This window comes from Helicoverpa armigera, chromosome 6, assembly GCF_030705265.1.
Source record: "Helicoverpa armigera isolate CAAS_96S chromosome 6, ASM3070526v1, whole genome shotgun sequence".
Taxonomy (NCBI): domain Eukaryota; kingdom Metazoa; phylum Arthropoda; class Insecta; order Lepidoptera; family Noctuidae; genus Helicoverpa; species Helicoverpa armigera.
In genome coordinates this window covers 13,578,648-13,604,159 of record NC_087125.1, presented here as the reverse complement: position 1 = coordinate 13,604,159, position 25,512 = coordinate 13,578,648, and the positions used below count along the sequence as shown (strand labels likewise).

At 36.6% G+C, this 25,512-nt stretch overlaps 1 protein-coding gene and 1 long non-coding RNA gene across 2 annotated transcripts in view; both read left to right on the top strand.

Moving 5' to 3' along the window:
* The window catches only part of Wb (wing blister), a 163,791-nt gene that overhangs the window by 92,531 nt on the left and 45,748 nt on the right, over window positions 1–25,512 (top strand). The window lies entirely within an intron of this gene.
* LOC135116991 (uncharacterized) lies at window positions 8,790–11,661 on the top strand. The gene is made up of 2 exons (XR_010276556.1): window positions 8,790–9,244; window positions 10,361–11,661. It is a non-coding gene; the product is annotated as an uncharacterized LOC135116991 (long non-coding RNA).

Genomic DNA, 25,512 nt, shown 5'->3' with positions numbered 1-25,512 from the left:
ATGTAAGCAGGCATGCAACATGGAAGTAAGCATGCAACATGCAGCAAGCATGGCTTCTGTCACGGCTCCGGCGCTTCGTGGCTCCGGCGGTCCCATGCGAGCTTATCGTCGCAGATGATTTTCACGCTCACCACCGCAGCTTCGGCTTACTGGCCGGCAGAGCCGGCCAGCCTCAGCCGCGTCGGCGAGCGTTAAAACTACCTGCTCAGCTCGCAGGCCGCCTCGCCCTCCGCGCCTACGCGGTTTTGAATTGCACTCTAGGGTAGGGCAAACAAGACTACGTGGAGTCGGTTTTGCAGCGATTCGTTTTCGTTACTAGCTTCAATTTTTAATACAATGTTTTTTAATTGAACTCTATCTTACTCGCTCGCGCCACTCTGCACTCCAGTGACGAAAAAGCGCGTGAAGCCGCGAACCTTTTCAGTTAATTTGTTCTGTTTTTAGAAATAATGCAATGTGACAGGATTTTTTTGTTTTAATAATCATTAAATTTGCCGAGCATGGCTTCTTGAAAATTAAGACAAATATGATGAATAGGTTTTGTTGTACTTACTGGTTAATATGCGATTGGGATAGTTATTTTGCTATGAAATATGGAAAATTTGCTGTGCAGTCAGTATTAATGCTATGTATGTAGTATTTTTGTACAAGACTAAATTTAACTGTATTGCATTATAATAAAAAATGCAATGTCATATTGATGTATAATTTCGAATTATCTGCAGTTTGAGTTTTGTTAAACATTTAGTTTATTTGTAGTGAAGTAAGTTATTTGATGTAAAAAATAATATAAATGATGAGTATTTATTGATAGGCGATTATTTATTTGATATGCAATTTATAATATCCCTTTATCCAATATGGCGATGTTAAAGTCAGTATTATCGCGGGCTACTTGAGCCAAACGATTTTGACACACCCTGTGTCAGTACCACTTAGGTTTGTGTCTTTTTAGCTAATCATTTGTGCTGATTTGTGGCTGATGTTAGATCTATATTGTAAGTTGGTACTAAGGATTGATTTGCTAAGTGTTCGGTGTTATCGTTCAGTCGCGCGCGCTTCCCGCGTCACCACGTTTATACTGTTGAAGGAGCGCCGTTGCAGCGTGTTACAGAGGTAAAGGACTTGGGTGTCACATTTACCGCTAATTTAAATTTCCGACAGCATATTATCGAAGTTTGCAAAAAGGCGTATCGTAATTTAGGGTTTGTTTTGCGACAAGCGAATCAATTCACGAATATTAGAGCTTTAAGAGTATTGTATGAGGCTCTTGTCAAGAGCCACTTAGAATGCAATGCAGTCGTTTGGTCTCCGCATGAAAGCAAGTATAAATTGATGCTGGAGCGTACGCAAAACAAATTCCTCCGGTTTTTATATTTGAAGCAGTATGGAGTTTATCCAGGATACCCATTTTTATATCCTACTTTATTTGTTCTGGGTATGGTAGGTTATTTCAAACTGGAAGTGAGACGGGAATTAGCACTATCTGCCTACTTGTTGAAAATTATTCGCGGTCATATACATAACCCTGCAATTCTAGAAGAGATAGAATTGTGTGTTCCTGAGGAATACGTAGGCAGGAGGCGGAGGCCACCTCAATTCTCGATGCCGCGCGCGCGCACCAACCTGCTGCAACTCGCGCCGCTCACGCGGGCGCTGCGCACACTCAACACGGTGGCTAGACAAATTGATCTTTTTTCCTGCTCACTGACTGAATTCACAAGGGCTACGTTATGTGTACTATGTGACTATGATTAGTTTTATGGTATGATTATATTTTGATTAGTTTTAGAAGGTTAGATATAATTTGTCTACGCTATTGAATTAGGATAAGTTCCTGTAATAATAGTCGTAAGTTGATAATAATAAATAAATAAATAAATAAATTTTGCATAGGGCTGCCATTTCGAATTTCGTCAAACCCGGACGAAGATTCAGCAAAACCCGGACATTTGGAGTACGTCGCATTTTTTCCTTGGGCCAGTCCGAAAATAATATGTAACTAAAACAAGACCTATAATTTTCATCCTTTCGTTATTATGTCAATGATTTATCCAATATGGCGATGTTAAAGTCAGTATTATCGCGGGCCAAACGATTTTGACACACCCTGTGTCAGTACCACTTAGATTTGATTTTTTTTCGCAGTTATAGTAAATCTTCAGAAGTTTTTTCTTCGATATGCTGGTTAAAAAATACTTAATTTTTAATCAATACGCAGAATAATTTCGAACATCTTCTTAATCTTTTCTTTATTTCTAATTTACCACGCCTATTTCTACAAACACCTACTAATGACCAACACCCAATTTTTCCTAATGATCCAAATAATCATTAGCATGGGAATGACAGATCTGAGCAATATATCACGCGAGTCATCAACGATCGAAGCTGATGGCCACTGCGCGCGCGCAGCTGAGATGTATGCGCGATCAATCAAAGTAGCTTATATCAATGTTATAATGATCAAGACTTGGTTGTTTTGTTTTTGGGAATTAACTAGGGATTTTGTGGGGCTAAGTACATGTGTAGGTACGTATTTTTATGAAGGGTTTTTGTTTCTGCGATAGGAGTTGTGAGAGAGTAGGTGATAGGTGATAGTCACATTAACTGCGGATTTCAAAACGAATCTATAGTTTGTTTTGCAAATTAAAGATGGTAGGGTATATTAGCCCCATACGAGTACCTTATGTCAAATTCCTATTTCTAGTTCTTTCCCTAAAAGAAGAGTGAAAAGCAAGGATTTTTTATATCTATGTAGGTACTGCCACAGATTATATAATAGTTACTACGTAGTACTGCTTTGAAATATAATATGAATAATTCTACGATAAGGAACAATATTTTTGAATGCAGACTTTCATTGTGTTAGAAATTAGTACATTCTTTTAATAAGTGTGTCGTGTGACGGCATTTTGTCTAACGGCTGATTTCAATAGATATGGCGTCCATCCCATGACGGCTTACAAAGCTTAATAATCGCCGTAATAAGGCCATGGTGCCACAATGGTGGGCGTGACACCATCATTAAACGTACAGCCTTTTACATTCACTCGTGAAATCAAATATTGGGACGATCGAACGAAGATAGTAGTAATTTGAGTTATTTTCGTCAATTTCTTTCTTTTTCTGTCCAAATGCGGAAAAATAACTTCAAAAACATGTCTTTTAATTAAATATTTAACTATTAGATATGGGAACAAAGTATGGTACGATTCTGATGACAACGACGCGGACGGTAGAGGTAAATATTTTGATTGACAAACTTAATGAACCATTTCCAACTTCTTCTACAGTGAATTTAAGATTCTAACTAGTTAACTATCTTATTTTCTAAATAAGGTAAATATGTCTTGATTAAAGCATTCCTTGGTATGTATACCATCGTATAGATAAAAGTCCTCTTTATTTCTTGAAGTTTTACCTGTCCATAAATGTCAACATTGTTTTGGAGATTACGTTATAGGTACTATGCCTAGCAGTCAGCATGATTAAAATGAAAATTACAAATGTAGCACAAAAATAAATAGAACCTTATTTTTATGGGAAATCATCAAATGACCCTTCCCGCTGTGTGTGCAGCGCGAGGCAGTGTCACCACCATATTCCTTCTTAAGTCCATTATAAACCAGGGTCGCGGTAACTCTCGAACAATCCAGAAGCCCTGGCAGGAAAATAAATAAATCTATCTTTGACTTTAGACAACTTATGATGATCTCGTAATAAAATTTTGACAGCTCCTAATTAAGGTACCAAGTATTATTACTATAGTTTACGCGTTCCCTGTGGCATAATGTGTTAGCTGTTAGGCTAGGCACAGACTATCTCCCACCTGCGCCCGCGCTGATGACCAGGCGGGTAGTGTGCGTGGGCTTTATGTGTAGGGCTGCTCCGTGTTGTGTGAAAGGACCTTATAGGATTTTCGTTTTAGATGTTTTTTGTTGTTTTGTTTTATTTGGTTTATTAACATCGTTTATTGAAAATAGACTAAGTTATTAAGATTACCACTTTTTCGCGTCGAAAATGATAGATAATTTTTGGTTTTATTTTTATTTATTTATATATTCGACTTACACGGCTTTAACAGCCAATTACATAAATCGTAAAAGTAACTAATGCTGATCATATGCTTTTGCTACCGTAGTATAAACAAACCTCTGCTTACACAGATCATCCTCATCATCCTCCGAGCCTTTTCCCAATCACGTTGGGGTCGGCTTCCAGTCTAACCGGATTCAGCTGAGTACCAGTGCTTTACAAGAAGCGACTGCCTATCTGACCTCCTCAACCCAGTAACCCGGGCAACCCGATACCCCTTGGTTAGACTGGTGTCAGACTTTCTGGCTTCTGACTACCCGTAACGACTGCCAAGGATGTTCACTGACAGTCGGGACCTACAGTTTAACGTGCCATCCGAAACACAGTCAATTGTGTCTAAGATATACTTAGAAAGTACATACAAACTTAGAAAAGTTGCATTGGTACTTGCCTGACCTGGGATCGACCCCGCGCCCTCATACTTGAGGTTGGTCCTTTACCCACTAGGCCACCACGACTTTGCTCTTACACAGATGACGTGCTAATATTATAATGCTTTGTAAACAGTTGGCTATAGTGTAAAAACTTCCATTAATGATTAATTAGGTAAACTAAACAAATACTGTGTTTTGGCAGCCCTATGATACGTGCGCCCACGCATACCTGCAGGGTCTAGGCTACTCAGACTGCGCGGCCTCAATATAAAATATCTATGACTTAATGCATGTACCTCTCTCTGCTTTATGGTCGGCTGATGATGGAAAATCTGGCCATAGTTTATTAACTTTTATTTTACTCAGTCTGTACTGTCCTACTGCTGAGTAAAGGTCTCCCTTATAGGCTTCCTATCTATCGTTATCGTTTATTAATGTAGTGTCGCAAAAGTGTGAAGTGATAAATATAGGTATTAACTAACATTGGCCTTTCCAAAAGATTCCACCCGCTTTTCTAAGGATGCATAGGTATATATCTGAGGTCGTGACTAAACTTATTATAATTTAAACACCTATTAAAACCTTGTCTGTCCAAGGTATATCTGAGTTAATTTCACCCCTGGTCATACTATAGTTTTGAAATACAGGTTCACAAAATATACATTATTTTCACTCACGGTCATGACAATAATTTTATGTGAGTATGCTTTGTTAAATATTTGTTCATTGTAATAACTTGTATTAGCCAGCCCTATAACCCGCGCCCACGCAGCCTAGCGGTCTAGGCCAGTGAGTGCTGTCTTAATAATAAAATAACTATGATGAATGTTCTGCGCGCTCATTCAACAGTCGCCCTTATCTTATCGACGCTGATTCTAACAGCGGTGACAACATGAATTCCTGACAATGGTTTTCCTGCGTTATTAGTGTTGTTATCCTGCTACTATTATGAACTAGAAAGTTTGCATGTTGGTTCTTCTTTCACGGTAAAACTGCTGATTGGTTTTGATAAAACATAGTTTCATTTTTTATCCAGGGGCCCGATTCTCCTAAGTTATTAATGTCAAAATCGAATAGAAATCGAATCGCAATAGCAGTTTTAGCCATATCGGGCATTCTGCTACTAATAAAAGACCAATCGTATTCGATTGACATTTGATTGGTGTGCGATTGGTCTGCTATTTTGGTAATTTTGGTCTACACGGTAGTTTGCTGTACCTACAATCATTTTGCAATCGTAAATCATTTGCAGACAAAATGATTCATTATTTAATGACAGAAAAGGATAAAAACGTTTATTTCAAAGAAAAAATTGCGGAATGCCACATACGCTTCAATCGTAATCGAGTCGGGATTGAATCTCAGTCGAACCGAGTCGAACGTGAATCGTATGTCGCTTAAGTAAAATTAGGAGAATCGGGCCCCAGGAGCAGGAATTAGTTCCATCTGTACCCAAGCTGTTGAAACTAGCATCTGCAATGGACAGTTTTAGTTAGTGATGCCTATTTTTCAAAGCAGAAATTAATATAACAGCTTAGTTACCGATTCTGCAAATGTAAATAAGTAAGTATATCCATTTCATTTTCTAAAGGTTGGTTGATTTTTATACGAGAAGGACTGTATGAACCCTATGCAGAGCTTTTATTTTTTACCACAGAAAATTTTATAAAATCCTGTATTATCCCAAAATATTAACACGAAATTCAAAGCCCCAAACATCCGAAAACCCTATTGTGGCATCTAAACCACGTACACCGCCCATACCCTCTTTCAGACTATCAACTCCATACATATACGAGTTGTCTGTCTGTCCGACTGTCTATCCACCTGAAATTATAATCCTTTAGCGGGATATTACGACACCCACACGAATTGTGAACCTTGAAGAACAAAATGACTAGCGGAGGTTCCATAACGGAAAATCTCCTAAGAAAGCAGATCGCCAAAATGCGGGTGTGCGGGGGACGATGAACGTTACTATTTTCGCTCTAACGCGCCTTCTTTGAATCCATTTTTATAACACCAAAAACTATCGACAGATGTATCAAACAACCAAAATGCCTCGTTAGTTCACCAGTAACTGATAGATTTTGTACTAGTACCGTACGAATTTTACCTAGAAGAAGGCCTGGCCTACCTGCATTATGCCATCTCCGCTCAACTTTCCTTTCTCCGTGAACGATTCCCATTGAGAGTGTTCATTCATAAGTTCATAACTAGCGATTGTATTTATAGCTGAAAGATATCTGGCGCGTGCGCCTCAAGTGGTGTGCTCATTTCTAAACACATTGGTGATGTGGTATCAGTCAAATGGATTAGAAGGTTTTTTGCGGTAGTTTTCTAGTAGGTAATGTAGGTGGCTATAAAGAAGCTTTAGGTTGTTTCTAGTGGGATATTAAAATCTGCAAAATACCACAATATGTCAAACAGTGCAAATCTCTCAATTTTTTTTACATGTTAGACTATATAATCCAGTAAGGAGTATTCCTTAAAATCTGTAAAGACTACCTTAAATATATTGTGTGAACCTTATCGGAAAATTTTCAGTACAATTTACAATCATTCATCGGAAACCTTACGGCGCAAAAATGGGTAACTTTAAGATGCTATTAATTAACTTTTTTGAGCCAATAATGAAGTCATTACCCCCATCTGAAAGTTTCCTTTATACAAAGATGTAAGTAATTTGAGTCTCCTTATCTCCCGTAGGTACATGCCTGCTCTCTCGTCCCGCGCTCGTGTTTCATAATGCGTATGCGCAACTGTACACCGATAGACAATCCTTTAAATATGATGCTCACTTTGTTATAGGATTATGGGTTAGTGAACTCTTCTCATCTTAAAAAAATATGTGAATTTCAGTGAGTCTGTGGTTATCTCGCACTTTCAAATTTTAATATTTCTGGACTAGTCAGATTTGCAATCGAAAATCTGGATTAAAAATCTGTAGCTAAGGATTGTATATTGAAATCGGCCGTAAGTGTGTTCCAGAAGTAGAATGATGTTTGACACCTCATAGAAAATCAAATCATAAATCTATACACCTTTTGCAAGAACGCAGAACACTTAATACAAAGCGAAATTTAATTAATTACACGTAGTTAAATAAACAAAAAAACTTGACTAGTCATAACGCTCAAAAAACACAAATACAGTTCGATAATATTTTTTTATCGATCAATTACAAACGTGAGTTCACCTCTATTACTGAGCACTACTCTAATAGTACGCGTAGACTGCAAACTTTTAGTCGGCCGACAGTTTGGACTCCTAAATCAGTATGAAGATGAATAGTAGTACGCGCATTACAAAGATTATTTAGCTGGTTTCAGACCGACTGAAAACTTTGATTGAAGTTAAGATATTCTTTTGAAAAAATTGCCTAGCGTCGACAGATGGCTCGATGGATTTTTTTTTAAACAACCGTGAATTCCATCAAAGCTGTCTGATACCAGTCAAATTCTTGATCATTGTTATGTGCCTAGAACCGTTCATTACCATACTGATTTATGAGTCCAAACTGTCGGCCGACTTAAAGTTTGCAATGTGCTACTCTAAAGGCCATACAGCGTGTTTGTATTGACATCATGCACCATAATTAACTTTAGTTTTTGTTGTCAGTAGTTTTTATTGCACGTGTAATCGTTGGATTAGCACTTTTTATGGTCATACTGAGATTACAGCAGGGCTGTTGAACTTTGTTCACGTGCCACTTGTTCTATGACAAAAATGGAAACAGCCACTATTTAAACTTAAAATATATTCATCCTAATTCGTAGAAACAAAAGTTATTTACGATTTCCTCTTTGTCATGAAGAAAAATAGTTTGGATGTGATATCATGTCGATAGAATTACGAGTATCTAATAATGAAGCTATGTTTCTGTACTTTTCAATTGCTAACCTAAACTTCCTTTTCATCATCAATCATCACATCACCACACAACCAGCCTAATATATTACCATTATCACCAAAAAAACCTTGAATCGGAATGCCGTTTCAACCAAAAAAATGGCTAAAATCTAAGCTTTATAAAAAGTTGCCCATCCCTGATCTAGGCACTCCATATATGGCAATGTAGACTGCCTTATAAGGATCGGCGCGCGAGTCGCGATTTGAGCATAGAACCTTGATCTGTCAGAATGACTGGCCAGTAATTATAACGAATACCAATCTATGAATAATTGGTTCTATGGTATTGTATTTGGATTTAGGATATTTTAGATTACCTGTAGTGATTAATTTTGAATGAATGGAGGTGTGTAAACTCTTTTTCTTTTGGGTATATTATATCTCTACACTCAAACACTCCTATTAGGCTGCGTTTCCACCAGAGATGTGCGATGGAAATGTGTCGTGCGAGGATGTCTAGCTGTGCTGTGAAAATGTGTGGGTGTTTCCACCAAAGCTGTGCGATGATAATGTGCCTACGAGGATGTGTAGCGGAGCTGTGAAAATGCGCATTAATGTGTGGCGCGAGGATGCGTTGCGAAGCTGTGAAATGTGTCGACGGGGGTGCGGTGTAGTGGGAGCGGAGTAACGCGAACGCCTGCCTGCCGCTCACCGCGCTGCGCTCACGTCTCACTTTGCTGTCGTAAGCGCTTGTAGTCGTACGCATGTCGTACGGTTGCGTGGCATAATGGACGAAAAATTAATTGATGCCGTTCAAAAGTTTCCGTGTTTGTGGAACACTTCTTTGTCATTTTACAAATGTAATGAAACTAAGGACGCTGCGTGGGAGGAAATAGTCAAAGAAATACAATATAAAGATGGTAAGTAATAATCATGTATTAAAATCAGGTATATTAAAATACAAGTTACAATATTTGGGTATTTATTGTGTGCGATGAATTCGTGACGAAATACGAGTATCTTGCCATGACACTTTTCCTTGATTATTGAAATAAGAGCAGTATTTCTCTTACATCATAACTATCACTTGACACGACGACGGAAATGCTAGGAACCGATACAAGAGTACTTGTATTTGTGTTATCAATGCAATCCAAATAATTACTTTGTCTTTCAATTAAAAAATTATGCATTACACATGTGGCTTTTACGATTTTGTCAACCGTTTCCACTCTGCATTCAAAGTCTTTACGATACACATACCACTTTCGTGCCAATACACCGAATGTAGCTTCTACAATGCGACGTGCCCTCGAAAGTCTATAGTTAAATATACGTTTCTGTTGGTCTAACTGGTCCCGCGGATATGGGCGCATGAAATTTTCCATCAAAGGAAAAGCCTCATCTCCAATGAATACAAATGGTACTGGTTCACCTCCTTCATATAATGGTTCAGGTTCTGGAAGATTCAATCTTTTTCTTTCAAATATTTTCCAAAAACACTATCATCAAATATTCCAGCATCACTAAATCTTCCCATGGATCCCACATCAACCATTATAATCTTTCTCCTAGCGTCAGCTAAGCACATAAGCACTATAGAAAATCTTTGTTTGTAATTAAAAAAAGAGGACCCAGTGTTTGCAGGACACATTATATAAACATGTTTACCGTCTAGAGCCCCCAAACAATTTTAAACTGCCATAGCTCTTGAAAATCCTTTGCTATTCGCTTCCAGTCGTCTTTGGTAGGTTTTGGAATAACAAGAGGTTGTAAAACAAGCCAAAGAGCATTACAAACTTCTGCCACAATTCTCGACACACTTGCTACTCCAATCCTAAAATTTTCTGCCAATCGTGTGAACGACGAGCCCGTGGATAAATACCTGCAAAAAAAGGAATGTTTATAATAATAGTAAGAAAAATAATTAACAAATAAAAAAGTACTCTTTACCTGTTACTGATTTTTGCGATCTGTAAGACAACATGCTTGGTATAAAATGTTATATTCCTAATCATAATTTTCTATTATTTCAGTGAAAAGCGCTAAGTATCGTTGGAAACAACTACGGGATAGCCATCGGGACGCGCTAAAGAGGCAGAAATCTAAAAAGCGGACAGGCTACAACCAAAACACGTGAATGGAAATACCAAAAATTGATGGAATTTCTTTTACCGTACATGGCCAACAGAGATAGAGAGTCAAGTTATAAAGAGGATATTTCGTCACCAAATAATGAAAATGACTCTTCGCAAAGCACTCAATATTCATTAAACCAAGATGACTCTTCGCAGAGCACTGAACATACACCAAATCAAGCTGACAATCCCAACAATCTTTACGAAATAGCCTCAACTTCAGGCATTTCAACAGATTCGGTCACCCCGTCATCATCAAAGAAGAAAAAAGGCGATGAATTATCAATTTTAATACAAAAACATATGAAAAATCAAGAAGATTTTCGAAAAGAAAGGCAAGAATTAAGAGAACTTTTAAAACCAACGGACTGCGATGATACTGATCATTTTTCTTTCAATGGCGAAAACATTTAAAAAATTACCAGATTACATGCAAGTTCCTTTAAAAAGGAAACTTTTTAATATGATTAGCGAAGCCGAAGAATCTTACGTGCTGTCGTGGTATAATCAAAATATTGGTTATTCTTCAAGCTCTGATAGCAGTATAGCAGTAGGTAGTAATATAGCAGGCCAGATGGATTTGCCGCCTCAGCTGGATCCTGAACAACTTGGTTATTCTTCAAGCTCTGGTAGAAATACAAATAAAACAGTGGGCCAGATGGATTCATCTTTCCAACTGGAAGCTGTACAACCAGCATCTCCGGGAACACAACATTCAGACCTACAAACGCCAAATACTTCAAACAAAGTAGGAACAGAGCCTAATTTGCCATGAAAAGAGGAACTTGTTGTCTACTTATTTTGCAGATTATGATTACTTTTCAATTAATATGTTTAATAAAGACAAAATTGATTCAAACTATTTTACTTACTTTAAACATACCGCCAATTTTTCCTTGGTGCTGATGCATTCTCTGTAGTGAGTGTCTTCTTTCTTGATAATGTTCTCAATCAAATTGTGTAACTCATAAAAGTTACTTCTAGATACTCGATAAGAATTTTCGAATATTTCATCATCAGCCGTATGAAAAAAGGTAAAGAATTCTCCATGTAATCGATGATATTTAATATGGTTACGTATCCAAAACCTGTGTGTTCTTGTATTGCTCAAAATTATAGAACTAATAAACTCCGTATCTTCTGCTTCCATTTCTTCATCACAAATTGTTAAATATAAAAGTATTTTCTTTTTCCAATTATCCATATTATTATCTATTTTGCGCACTTCTACTTCCAACAAACTCCGTCTATGGACTGGCTGGTACAGTATGCGCAAACCTCGCAACACATCTTTCTCAACACACATTCCTCGCACACTTCCCACGTACACATCCCTCGCACACATCCCGCGCTTGTTTTGTATGCGCAAAAATCTAGCTCCGCTGAGCCGTTTCCACCAGAGCTGTGCTGACCGAGGCAAGGTAAATGAAGCGATCCTATTGGTTCTTTACAAACACATCCCTCGCTATGCATCCTCGCACATCTCTGGTGGAAACGCAGCCTTACGGGTATGCTGGAAGAGGTTTCTTTAGAAATGAGCAGTGAAATTAAATTGCATAATACGATCACAGCTATGCAGCACAATGGTCTTAAGATAACCATGTTTAAACTTAGATAAGCCACAAAAATTTACTATCACCATAGAAAGCCTGCATTCCTCTTTAATTTTTGGCGTAACAAAGAGGAGATAATTTAAATCTTTAATTAATAATTAAGCGTGTTAAAAAGTAATCCATGGCAAATAAGAAAACATTTATCATACCTACACTAGTCGTTTTACCGCGGTTTCTAACGGTGAGAAGTACTGCCCGTGCAGCGTAAAATATAGCCTATGTTACTCGGGAAGAATGTAGCTTTCCAAAAGTGCTTTTTGACGTTCAAAAAGTGCTGATTTTCAGCCTACTTTGAATAAATGATTTTTGATTTTGATTTTGCTGGAATTAAGGTAAAGATAAACAAATTATTCTTATTAATCTTTTATTACTATAGATTTGTACAGTATTATACATCAAAATTCCCGAAGGATACAATATTGCAAAAACACAAGCGCAGTTGCCATGGCAACGCGAGTGCGCTGTCGAAGCATTCTTGTGAGTGAATGGAACGCGTGAGTGAACGATAGCTCTCGTAAACTATTGTATTGGAGTATTGGACTGCGGTATTACAAATACTGGTGTTCTGTTAGGGCTGTCTACCCTCGAAGGTTTAAAATAAGCAAGATAGATAGTAAGATTGTACGTCTTTCAATGTAGTTTTAGTAGCCCGAAGTCCGAAAGTAGGTAGTGTTAAACCCTGCTAGGGAGGGTAGGTAAAGCCGTTGTCCTGGTCCTGAACTGTTACCCAGTAAAGCACAGATTACTAAATAGTTAGTAGCAGTAAGTCGTTGTGAAATTACATGACAAAGGCAGCCAGACGTATTTACAAAAAATCTGACACTAGGCCTTGTTAGATGATTGACTTGGAGCTAGCTTAATGAGAAGATTATTATCAAATATGACCCTGTACCGTCACGCTTAAAAAGCTGACAGCCATTTACTGGTACACCATAAAATGTGCTACATATGTTTGCTGGTACTAATGACCAGTAATATACAGTATTCCCGATTACCCCACTAGAAGTAGGAAATCAACTTCAATAGTTGGAAAAGTAAATACATTTTCGTATGCACCGACCCTAAAGAAGTATATACTGAAGTTAGCCCGGTACTATAGATCTAAGTTATTTGCACTGGTTACAAAGTGTTCCAAGCATAATAGATATTGACTCGCTGCATACGGTAAACTCTGCTTACCTTTATTTAATAGCTGTCTACCAAACAATTTTATGATTGTTAAGTAAAATAAATTGTTACAGAAATTGGTTTGTATTTCAGTGCAAATTAATATACCTTCGGTGTACAGGCTTCTATTTTGTACACATACAAGTTGACACGAGTGAAACCAAAGTATTTTTGAAGAATATTAGACCCATAATCTACATAGTTATTCTTTTTGATTGATACCAATTACGCGCTTTAATGAGTTCTAATTATGTCCCAAATCAGAGGTCACTAGTTCAGTTCCATTATTAAATTGAAGTGTATGACGGACAGTTCACACAGTGCAACGAACAAGATTTGAACCCACGACCCCTTCAATCAGCAGGCTATAATTGAGTCGGTTTCAGTTCACTGACCGATCTGGAAATACTAACGTCTTAAATTACAAGTACTAATAACAGTTAGCTCTTAATTCAAACAATGTGAAGCTAAACAATGCTGCGCCTGCGCCGGTGTGAAGCATCGCACAGGAGAAGCAGAAGATCAGCACTATACAGCAAAGTACTCCAGTTTTTTTATATTGATAAATTCTTTGATTTTCACTTTTCTTTGACACGCATGGGGCATTATGAAAAGATCCTTTCATTTAATTTCATTTCAAGTTCAAAATTAAATGTTTCAAATGATGAGATTTAAAATCTCCCTCTGCTTTTCCTAATTCTGCTACCTATACCATATTTATCTTCTTTAAATAATCCATTTATATTATTGCAGTTCGTTTATAGTTTGTACTTATCTTCAAATAGGTAGCTCACAAACTATTTTTGTAGTAAAACTGGTACTTTTGCAGTATTTTCCTATAAAGTGGTACAAATCGCTTCCGACCGCCAGTCACGATTCAAGTTACTGCATTCCCGGCTAGTACCCGTGATGAGGATATTCACACCGAATTTATGCACAAATAGAACTAACTAAAGCAATGTTATCCAAAGCTGTTTAATGTGTAAATAGACTTAAATGTAAACTCTACATAGATGTGGGTTAGATGGATTTAATTTTGTTTATCAAGAGTAGGGTCTTGGGATGAGGTCTGCTTATGATACTTCTATACCATATATACAGTGAATTGGAACTTTGCATAATCGGGCTGAACTATTCAAGTTCTATTTTTTAAAGTTAAATATGAACTGTATTTTTTGTACTTTACACATGCCATAAATACATAAGCATTTGTAAATTTAAACGAAGCTCTGAACCACTATTTACAGTAAACAGATTTATTTTCGTATATAAATTATTCAGAATTTCAGCAACAAATCGTCCCCACATACAGATAAGATTATTCCCACCCCTAGCTACAAGACAAACAATGTGAACGCGATACACTTGCTCAGTTCTAACACAATACACGCCAATACATGGCGAGAACACGCCTTCAGGCTCCAAAGACCGACTTACTTCAAACTATTGTAGACGAGATATGATAAATATACCTTCGGCACTGAACGTCATCCATCAATCTAGTAGTACTCTAATATTTACTTAAGCTGCAGCCCGCGGCAAGCGTTTGGACAGGCCCGTCTAATTTAATTACTGAAAGAATTTAGACGCATGATAGATGGGATCTTAATTTAGATTTACGAATTGAATTTAGTCACCTACCATCTTATTGTTAGAATAAAATATATGGTTTTTGAAACGGAAGTTCCTTCAGTAAGAAAAATCTAAGATGGAACAGAGATGTCTCCTGTACTGGACTTAATCAGCAGCTTCGGCAACAGAAAGTCAGCGAAGACAACACACACCACCAAAGTGCTATGAGTCTAATAGACAATTTGCTGTCTCTGTGACCCTTAGCAAGGAAAACAAAGACACAAAGAGCCACAGAATTGCTAGAGCTACAGTTCACATATAACGAGGTTGAAGTTAGTGGCAATTAACATAATTTTCTATCGTTAAACATGCATAAACGCAATGTCTACGTTATAATACCAAGTCAGGAGACTAAGTGAATTCCCTCAGAAGTTTCGACGTCTGCGCAGCTTAGCCGGGAGATATATCTCAGTATTCAGCTTCGCGCCCACCATAAAATCTCCATAACTGTGGTAAACTGAATAAATATGCAACAGTTAAATGATCGATATGCATAATATTCCCCCGGACAACGGCTTTCGTTCGAACCATTTTGTCACTGTGCAGATAAGATCAGAAGTGCTACGCGAATTTATCGCTGATCCTGATTGTCTCATTCGTATTATTAGTTTTCGCTCATAGGACTGCAAGAATTGCTCAATTCCATTATATTTCCTTTTTATGACTTCAAACAAAAAACATCCATTGCATGATTAGTATATAGTTCTGAGAGACAAGCTCAAATCAAAAGTGGTTGTTCGCCTCCGCGATTGCTCTGTCATAATTTACAAACATATCTGCAAATACGAAGAATATACCTAAATACCTAAGTAAACCACAAATTATACAGCAATTTATTGATGGGTCCAAGCATACTTATATGTAAACCCCTTCATTTCTGAGTGGATTTTCTGCAGTTAACTTTGCGAAAGATTTTGTAGAGCAAACACAGAATAAATAACTTGTGATTTACGATTTTGAACTATGCCGCGCTTAAAGGGTTATTACTGAGAAACTGAATATTGTTGTGTTGAAAGTAATTTTATGGCTTATTTTGCGTTTCTTGTTTCTTACTTTAACAGGATCAGAAATAACGTTTTTGAGCTGCTTAGTATACCTAGGACGTCCGTGAGAAAATAGGAGTAGAATATATAGGCAATATTTTACATGTTTGGAAACGGGTTGGGATATTTAGAGATTACTTTAAAATCAAGGTTTTTACTGAAAGCGGTTCGGTAGATTGGGATGTCATCACCGCAAAAATGTTGATCATTTGCAAAAAAATTGACTACTTCAAATGATTTTTTCAATTGCTAATCAAAGAAGGCACAATCAATCTACAAAGAATGTGGAAAGAATCCTCCTAGCAAAAGATCCTCAGCTACAAAAGCGAAACCTTAGTATCAGGCATCACAGCTATCTGACAGATAGTGGGGCTGGTGGGACCGGCTGCGCCACTTACTGGTATCACCGCGGCGCACGCGCACGATAGCAGGCATTAGCTACCCGCCATGTAAACATACGATGGCGGAATAGATTAGGCATTCGTCTCTACTAGATCTTGGTTTAAATACTGAATAGGACTGACGTAGGTTCGGGATTTTGGGTTTTATAGTTTTCGCAAAAAAAAGGCTGTAACAGTTTTCGCAAAATGCTCTCAAAGATGATTGCTAAGACGATAAGTTTCATTTCTTTATGATTTTTGATTGATTCTTTATTATAATACAGATTCTTTTTCGTGGTTTCGTCCCTCAAAGAAAGTTTATATTTTAAAACTATTGACAAGTCAAATAACTTTCAATTTAACATTTTTAAATTAACAAATTGTCTCGATACTACATATAAGGTTTTACTTAAAGCGATTTTCTTAACGTACTCAATAAAGTTTCATGCTCAACTTAGTTTAAGTTAAAACAAAAGAGTATTTACTCCCTATCACCACTCTCTTATATGTAGTATTTACAAGTCCTGATTCCACCTTCACATAAAAACACTAAACCATCTCAAGGGCTTGTTCCCACCTACTCCACTAAATCCTTCTCAACTTTGGAGGTATATTTTAATTTTGTTCTACCAAATGGATCCAAGTGGAAGGCATGTATGAAAACTTAACTAACAGCAAACAATGGGTTTGGAGTAAATGGGAACAAGCCATCTCAAGTGACTAGTTAACCTAGTTCGTTCTAATTAACAGCTCTGAACTAAACGCAGTACCGTTGGGCCTAGATCCAGTGACCCTAGGTTTAAGTAAATGTTATAGTTAAATATTGTGTGCAGTCTTGTAAAATGGAGGCTTGAGCTGGCGCAGGCGCCATAGTGAAACCACTTAGGGTTATGAAGTGTGATAAATTTTTGCCTTGTGTAGCTTAATAATGGTGATTGTTTAATTATTTCCGCTTATTTGGAGGGTTCTGGAAGGATTATATCACAATCCGTGTAATAGTTCTTCAGGACTGAAGTAAAACGGCGAAAATAAGCTACAACTGTGGACTTTTGAGTTCATGCTAATTGACTTCCTTAAGCTGTACCTATACAATCTACGATAAAGATTTAAGTATCTGCCTACTGTAAGAATAATTTGATTACAAATTGATTACATAACATTTTTACAAACGAAATACATAAAAGCTTAAACCGAACAAGAAAACGCACATCCCAGACTTCAAAAACGAAATCGATAAGTTCCGAACATCAAACAACGATAAAATAAACGTAAAATCCTATAACTTTTGACTTCTGAACCGCTCTATAAAACATGAATCATTGTTTTGCTATAAAAAGTGCCACGTATATCTGTACAAATTTTTGTTTGTTACCTAAAGGCTCCGAAACTACTGAACCGATTTGAAAAATCCTTTCACTGTTGGAAAGATACACTCTGCCGGAATAACATAAGCTATATTTTATCCCGGCGCGGGCAGTAGTTTCCACGGGACGCAGGTGAAACCGCGGGAAATCATCTAGTTTGTGTATAATACTGTACCTTTCCCGCATCTGAGAAAACATACATATAGTGCTGCACACTACACGGATTATATGAATCAAACATCTATAAAGGAATTTTACGATTATTTTACAACTTGTAAAAATTATTAAACCACATATAAATGATAAAAGCCATAAGTGCTTTTGGGAGAGGCAAGATTTTATTTTTATGATCATCGTTTTGTTCCATATTACATTTGTTATTGCTGTATATTAGAATATAAATTGTTTAAAGCCATTTCCGTGTCGATCGAATATTTGTGGATTTTGAGTACCAGCACTCTGCAAACTTTTAGTCGGCCGACTGTGTGTTCGGGGTCATAAATCAGGAAATTAGTTATAGTACGCACATAACAACGATGAGTTATTTGGCTGGAATCAGACGGACCAAAATTTTTGATTTAATGACTCGATTTTCTTAGAAATTATGTTTTTCCAACCAACGGGCCAACTATCGGCCGACTGTTTAGTTTGCAGTGTGCGGCTAATCTTTGAGTTTGTAACAAATCGATCCCACCAAAAACATTAAATGTAAAAAAAAAGCCAATCCTCTACGCAATTCCTCCACCATAAAAAGTTTTGAGATCGCATAGAAGCCAAGTCCTGTTCAACTTTATTTGTAATAATAAATCAATATTTTGTGACTATATCAATAGTTTTGTTCACATTACAATAATATTGACTTGGCCATGAGCACAATAAACTACAAATATAATAGATACAGCATATCTTGGAGAGGTGAAAGTCAAACATGAAGTTTAATATCACAGAATTAAATACTTTTAGTTTATTCAATTGTTACTAAATGACCGACAGTCAGTATCATCACATGTACTATGGCGCATGTTTAGTCAATGGTGATCTCAAATTCCAATCAGTCCCTAATCAGTCCAATCGTGAAATCATGTCCATATAGAATTTATCAATTCCATAGTATTTACACATTATTTCAAGGAGCGACTTTAACTTGTGCTCATGGCCAAGACAATATTATTGTAATGTGAACAAAACTATTGATATAGTCACAAAATATTGATTTATTATTACAAATAAAGTTGAACAGGACTTGGCTTCTATGCGATCTCAAAACTTTTATGGTGGAGGAATTGCGTAGAGGATTGGCTTTTACATTTAATGTTTTGGTGGGATCTAATTTATTTTTGTAGGTCTCTTTCTTCTAAGTATATAACAAATTAAATTAACTTACATGCAACTAACTAAATATATATAACAAACTAAATATGTAGATTTAAAGTAAAAAACTTTTTTAATAAACTAAACAATTTCGAAATTGTCGATTTTTGAATGGAATATCTATTAGAATAAAAGAGATTTATTTCAGAGGTAGATGGCGCTATCACATGAAATTATTTGATTTTTTAAGTACTACTAATACTAAGCTATGTAACGAAACCATAGCGCGATTTAGACCAGGACAACGCCATCTATCGAGCGAGCATGCAGTATTTATCGCACTGCATTAATATGAAAGATTTTATCATTATTCATTTCATTGTAACCTAGCTTTTTTATTCATATGTATGTATATTTAATACATGATAACAATATACCACACTACGTACCAATAAAACAAATAGTAATATTTTGTACATAAATAAATAACAAAGTTATCAATGCAGTCAAAATTCATACACAATGTTCTTGAAAAACCGCAAATATAAATTTGTTTCAATTTTTTTTATTAAGTTTTAAGGTTTTTATAATTTTCCCTTTATATGTAGCTAATAACCTATCTTGGTGCCAAATTTGAAGGTTCTAAGTTTGCTAGAAGTACCTTAGACTTTTGATGATCGGTCAGTGAGTGAGTCAGTGACAAAATCGTGTAACTTTGATTGCTCATAACTCGTAAACTATTTATTCAAATGTCTTGTAATTTTGAGACTGAGTTTGTTCTAATACTTACTCTTGGTCATCGCAAACCTAAACTCCTAGCTTTGTTCACATGGAAGATACAGGGGGCTGAAATAGCCGCGAAACGCTTCGAGAAAAGATAGTACGGCCGTGCCCGCTTTGCTCGAGTCTTGGCTGGGGCACTGCCGTGCCCTCAGACTATTCAGTGTCAATTTATAGTAATAAATGGTCTTTTTAGTAAGCAGACCAGGTGTACAACTCTAGGAAAGATACTTTACTTGCTATGCCGAGTTTTGTTCGAGCTTCTAGCCGCTTTGTAGAGACATTCCGCGAATACCAGTGCAGTTGGTAACAGGCTTCAATAATGGAGGATTTTAACATGGCTTGCAATGGATTAGAATGCTATAGCTTTTCTTCTGTCTAGATCATGAAAGAAAGAACATGTGATTTCAAAGCTTTTTTTATGGGAAATCATCAAATGACCCATGAGGGTGCAGCATGAGGGAGTGTATCTTACTGACTGAAAACCAACCATGTGATGATTCAGGCAGGCAGGGTGATTTCATATATATTTTCCGTAGACGAGAATTGCGTGATTCTCATATCACAGATGCTTATTTAATTCGCTAAATTCAATGACGAAATAAGTAGGCACGTCTTCATTATAGGACTTAACACAAGTTACCCAATGACCACTCCTTGATTTCCAACAATTCCCACAAAAGTCATTTAGTTGCGGACATTAATCATTACGAGTGCGCAAAATGTCAAATGGGCTAACATATGCCTTCGTAGGTAAATCGTTAAAGTTAGCACATAGTGCCTATAATGTCACGCTGCAACATACGGAACTTGGAGGAAAAGGTCTTGGTATAACAGATGTTGGAAATATAATCTTCACGTATCTACACTACTGCGCTAGTGTTTCTATTCATATTTTTTTATTATTGTAAAATCAATAGCAGCCAAATTCGAATAAGCAAGTTATCTGTAGGTAGGAACAAATGCGCTGTCCAAAAACCTCAGGATTGCAAAGTTATTTGACGCGTCCTGAAAAGTGAAAAGATATGATTTCGTTTGGCAATATGCCTTGCTACGGTCCAGGGCGCGTCATTATACATAATTCATTTTACCTTCTTAGTAGTCTATACCAATATTATAAAGAGGAAAACTTTGTTTGTTTGGTTGTAATGGATAAACTCAAAAACTACTGGACCGATTTTAAATATTCTTTCACCATTATCTGCGAGTAACATAGGCTATATTTTATCCCGGTGCGGGCAGTAGCTCCCACGGGACGCGGGTGAAACCGCGAGAAAACGGCTAGTACGAAATAAAATAGTTCTCTGTCTAGCCATTTCCAAAACTACGCTGGGGTGAGCCTCAAATGGATATAACTAGGTACAAGCGTTTTACATAGAGCGACGGCCACTGAAGCAGCATCGTTGATCTTTGATTAATAGTTTGGCCAAAGGCACATTTCAGGGCAAATAAAGCCTACAAATATCTTCGTATAAGAGAGCAGGTTTCGTGCAGAAAGCTTGCGTGAATGAAATTAATATAACTTTACACCGCATTGTCTAATTGCAGGTAACTGATTGCGTCTGCCAATTAGCCTAACGATCGAGTCACGTTACTTGTACCGACAGTTCAAGTTTTGTTAACTACTAAAACTTTTATTGTTTGTTTTACTACTTCGTGATTGGTTCATTTAATTGTACTTTTATAGTTAGTATCAATGTTATGTCTGCCTCAATGCTTATGGACCTCGTATGTAGGTATGTCCTGTGCAGATGGCTAACCTCCTTATAAGAGAATTGCCGCTATGGTCGATAATCGGCTAGGAGGACATCATCAATGTTGTAATTTACTATAGTTAAAAGATAAGACAGTGGTGGATATACATACATCATCATCATCATCAACTTGGCCCTTTCTCAACTATGTTAGGGTCGGCTTCCAGTCTAATCGGATGCGGCTGAGTACCAGTGCTTTACAAGGAGCGACAGCCTATTTGAATACCTTGACCTAGTTAACAGGTCAAGATATAAGTTTAAGTTTCTGCTTACTTGGGAAACCCAAGGTAAGACTTACTGGCTTCTAACTGCCCGTAACCACTGCCAAAAATGTTCAAATGACAACCGGTCTAACAAATTCAATAAATCAGAAGCTCATAAGATAATCAGCTTTGTTAACAGCTGACATTTACTGCAATACTTAATGCCTAGTGCAGACTAGATGTTAATACTTGTATGATTCATGCTTACTTCGTGATAGGGCGCACCTTACTATGATAATTATACGAAAATATAATTGCTTGTAAATTATACGAATTTACATATCCATATCGGTTATTAGAACTTACTGGTTACATTATTTCAATGGCTATAGATTGATTAGGGGTGTTGGGTTGCCCGGGTAACTGGGTTGAGGAGATCAGAAGCAGTCGCTCCTTGTACAACAGGTACTCAGCTGCATCCGGTTAGACAGGAAGCCGACCCCAAGATAAAAGGGAAAAGGCTAGGCTGATAGGTATAGTAATCACCATTGTAAACGGTTCCAAGAGTAGTGTTGCAAAAGCGAAGAAGACAAACCAAGACGAAGTGACATCCGGAACGGCTTCTTACTACCAAATCAGCTTTTGTTTTCAAATCCTTCTCTCTTCTAAATAGATAGCTAAATGAATGTGGAACATGATTCCTAATTACGAAAACAATGTCGGTTGCCCAATTGCTAACTAGCTGTGCCGGGGCCGCGGCTTTTTTACACTATTCGACAGAATTTGTTAATTACATCTCATTATGTTAAGTAGTACCTTCTGCCAAAGAATGCAATGTTTTGAAAATATCAGGTGCATTTCAGTAGATAATATAGGTACTGATTTATTGGCATATACCTACATAGGTACTGCTTGTTAAGAGCTTTAAATATATTATACGTAGGTGGACTTTCTGTGTTAGATATTAATAGGTTCAGGAATTTTACTACATCTAGGTGAAAAATATCTTTGATTGTTCCCCAGCTTTTTTTCACTTTGTCGCGGTCGCAGAAACGTCTTATGATTAGGTCCTTTTAGCATTCATCAACTAGCTTTAAATATTGTTTAGTTAGGTTGTAGGAAATTTCTTGACCATCCTCTCTCATAAACACTAGATAGGCTACATTAAAGACATCACCTAAAACAACCAATTTTATTAGGTTCGCCGTAAATGGACACCAAACCTATAAAATTCTAGTAATACTACAGTCTACTCTCTGTCGTAAAACTTAATATCCTACCGAAAAGTGTCCGACACTTATTACTACAAGCTATTAGAGCAAGAGTACACTGCATACTAAATAGTCGGCCGACAGTTGATCCGATCAATACCAGATATTTTTTATAGAAAATCTTGTTTCCAATCTAAGTTTTCAGTCGGTCTGATACCGGCTAAATAGGTAGGTACCTGATCTTTGTAACATTCATCTTCTGATTTATGAGCCCAAACAAGCTATCGGCCGACTAAAAGTTTACAGTGTGCTTATACTCTAAATTATCTGGTGTCGGACATTTTCTCTTTAAAGTACAGTTACCAACTTGGTTTCCGAGGAATTTCAGCTGGATTTTCTCTTAGATTTATACAAATTGTTTAATTGCTTACAAGATTAGCTTAATTTACGATGGATGTTCAGCAGAATGGCTGGATAAATCTTCAGTTAGCACTAATTGTTGGAAAGTGGCTGGTTCGATCGTTTGTCGATCTTATCTTGGCTGTCTGTGCGTATTATGGAAGTTATGCTGGATAATCGACAGTGTTTGCATGTTTAATTTGTTATTAAAGTATTAGAAAGCTTTTGTTTATGATTCATCTGAAATATGCTGATTTTAACAATGATTTATAAATGATTGTGTTGTGGTAGGGTTTGTTTCCCAGGTCGGTCAAAAACTCACTGAATGTTGCTATTTACTTGTCAGTTACTTAATACATATTTTTTCATTTCTTATTAATTACTTCTTAGTTATTTTGATAACACTAGTTTACAAATTTTTATTTTTTTTATATACCCCTCACAAAATCTATACCAGTACTCTCCGCCACCTTTGTACATTCTAAAAGTAACAACATAAAAATTCTATCACGTCACATTTTTTTTCTACCCCCAAATATTTGTATTTAGGAATCATTCTTAACTACTGATCTATGGTGTTGCATTACTTGTTTAGTTTAGGAGATATTTTTTGTTTAATTCGAATAAAATGTCGCGTAGACAGTGTAAACAAAGTTGTGATCGCTTTTGTTATGTTTGTGGACAATTTATATTTATAAAAAAGAAAAGTTATATGACAGAATCGTTGAAAATTGTACATCTTCATTATTTCGGATTTCTTGTGGCCAATCAAGAAAAAAACTGGACTCACTATGTGTTTTGTGAGAGCTGTGGAATCACCTTACTGTGATGGTCTTAAGGGGAAAACGTACACCTGCCATTTGGTACACCAATGATGTGCAGGGAACCAGCTAATCACGAAAATGACTGTTACTTTTGTATTACTAAGACTTCGGGTTTTAATAGGAAAACTAAGTCGGGTATTGTTTATGCATATGTCACTTAAAAAGGGGGTGTTTGGCGTCCCACAAGTACGCAAAATCATAAGTGATTTTAAGTTTGATACTCTTTTATCTACGACTGACAGAGTTGCTTGGAATTCATTCAAAACTGTTGTTAGAGATTTTCTAAGCAATAGTAAAAGTAAAAACAATAAAGAGATAGTGAGTGATTCATTACAAAATTATCATAAGATGGGTGTTAACATGTCAAAAGATTCATTTTCTACATTCCCACTTGGATTTTTTCCCGGAAAACTTAGGAAGCATGAGCGACGAACAAGGAGAGCATTTTCACCAGGATTTAAAGGCTTTTGAAGATCGTCATCAAGGCTATTGGGACGAAAATATATTGGTAGACTACTCTTGGTCTATATTAAGAGAAACCGATTCCGAAACCTACAAAAAGAAGGCCAAAATTAATAATTTTTAGTTGTTTATGGTCCGTTTTCTCGTGTTTTTAAAATTAAATATAATTCCAAATGTGGACGTGACAGATTTTTTTTAGTATTTTTCCTAGACTACCTATAGATAGATAGACAAAATTCAACAACTTTTATCTGGGGTATAAAAACCGTGTAAACTAGTGTAATAAATAAGTAAGTAACTATCTGAGGGCACGGCAGTGCCCCAGCCAAGACTCGAGCAAAGCGGGCACGGCCGTACTATCTTTTCTCGAAGCGTTTCGCGGCTATTTCAGCCCCCTGTAACTTCCATGTGAACAAAGCTATGAGTTTAGGTTTTCGATGACCAAGAGTAAGTATTAGAACAAGCTCAGTCCCAAAATTACAAGACATTTGAATAAATAGTTTACGAGTTATGAGCGATCAAAGTTACACCATTTTGTCACTGACTCACTCACTGACCGATCATCAAAAGTCTAAGGTACTTCTAGCAAACTTAGAACCTTCAAATTTGGCACCAAGATAGGTTACTAGCTACATATAAAGGGAAAATTATAAAAACCTTAAAACTTAATAAAAAAATAGGAAACAAATTTATATTTGCGGTTTTTCAAGAACATTGTGTATGAATTTTGACTGCATTGATAACTTTGTTATTTATTTATGTACAAAATGTTACTATTTGTTTTATTGTTACGTAGTGTGGTATATTGTTATTATGTATTAAATATACATACATATGAATAAAAAAGCTAGGTTAAAATGAAATGAACAATGATAAAATCTTTCATATTAATGCAGTGCGATAAATA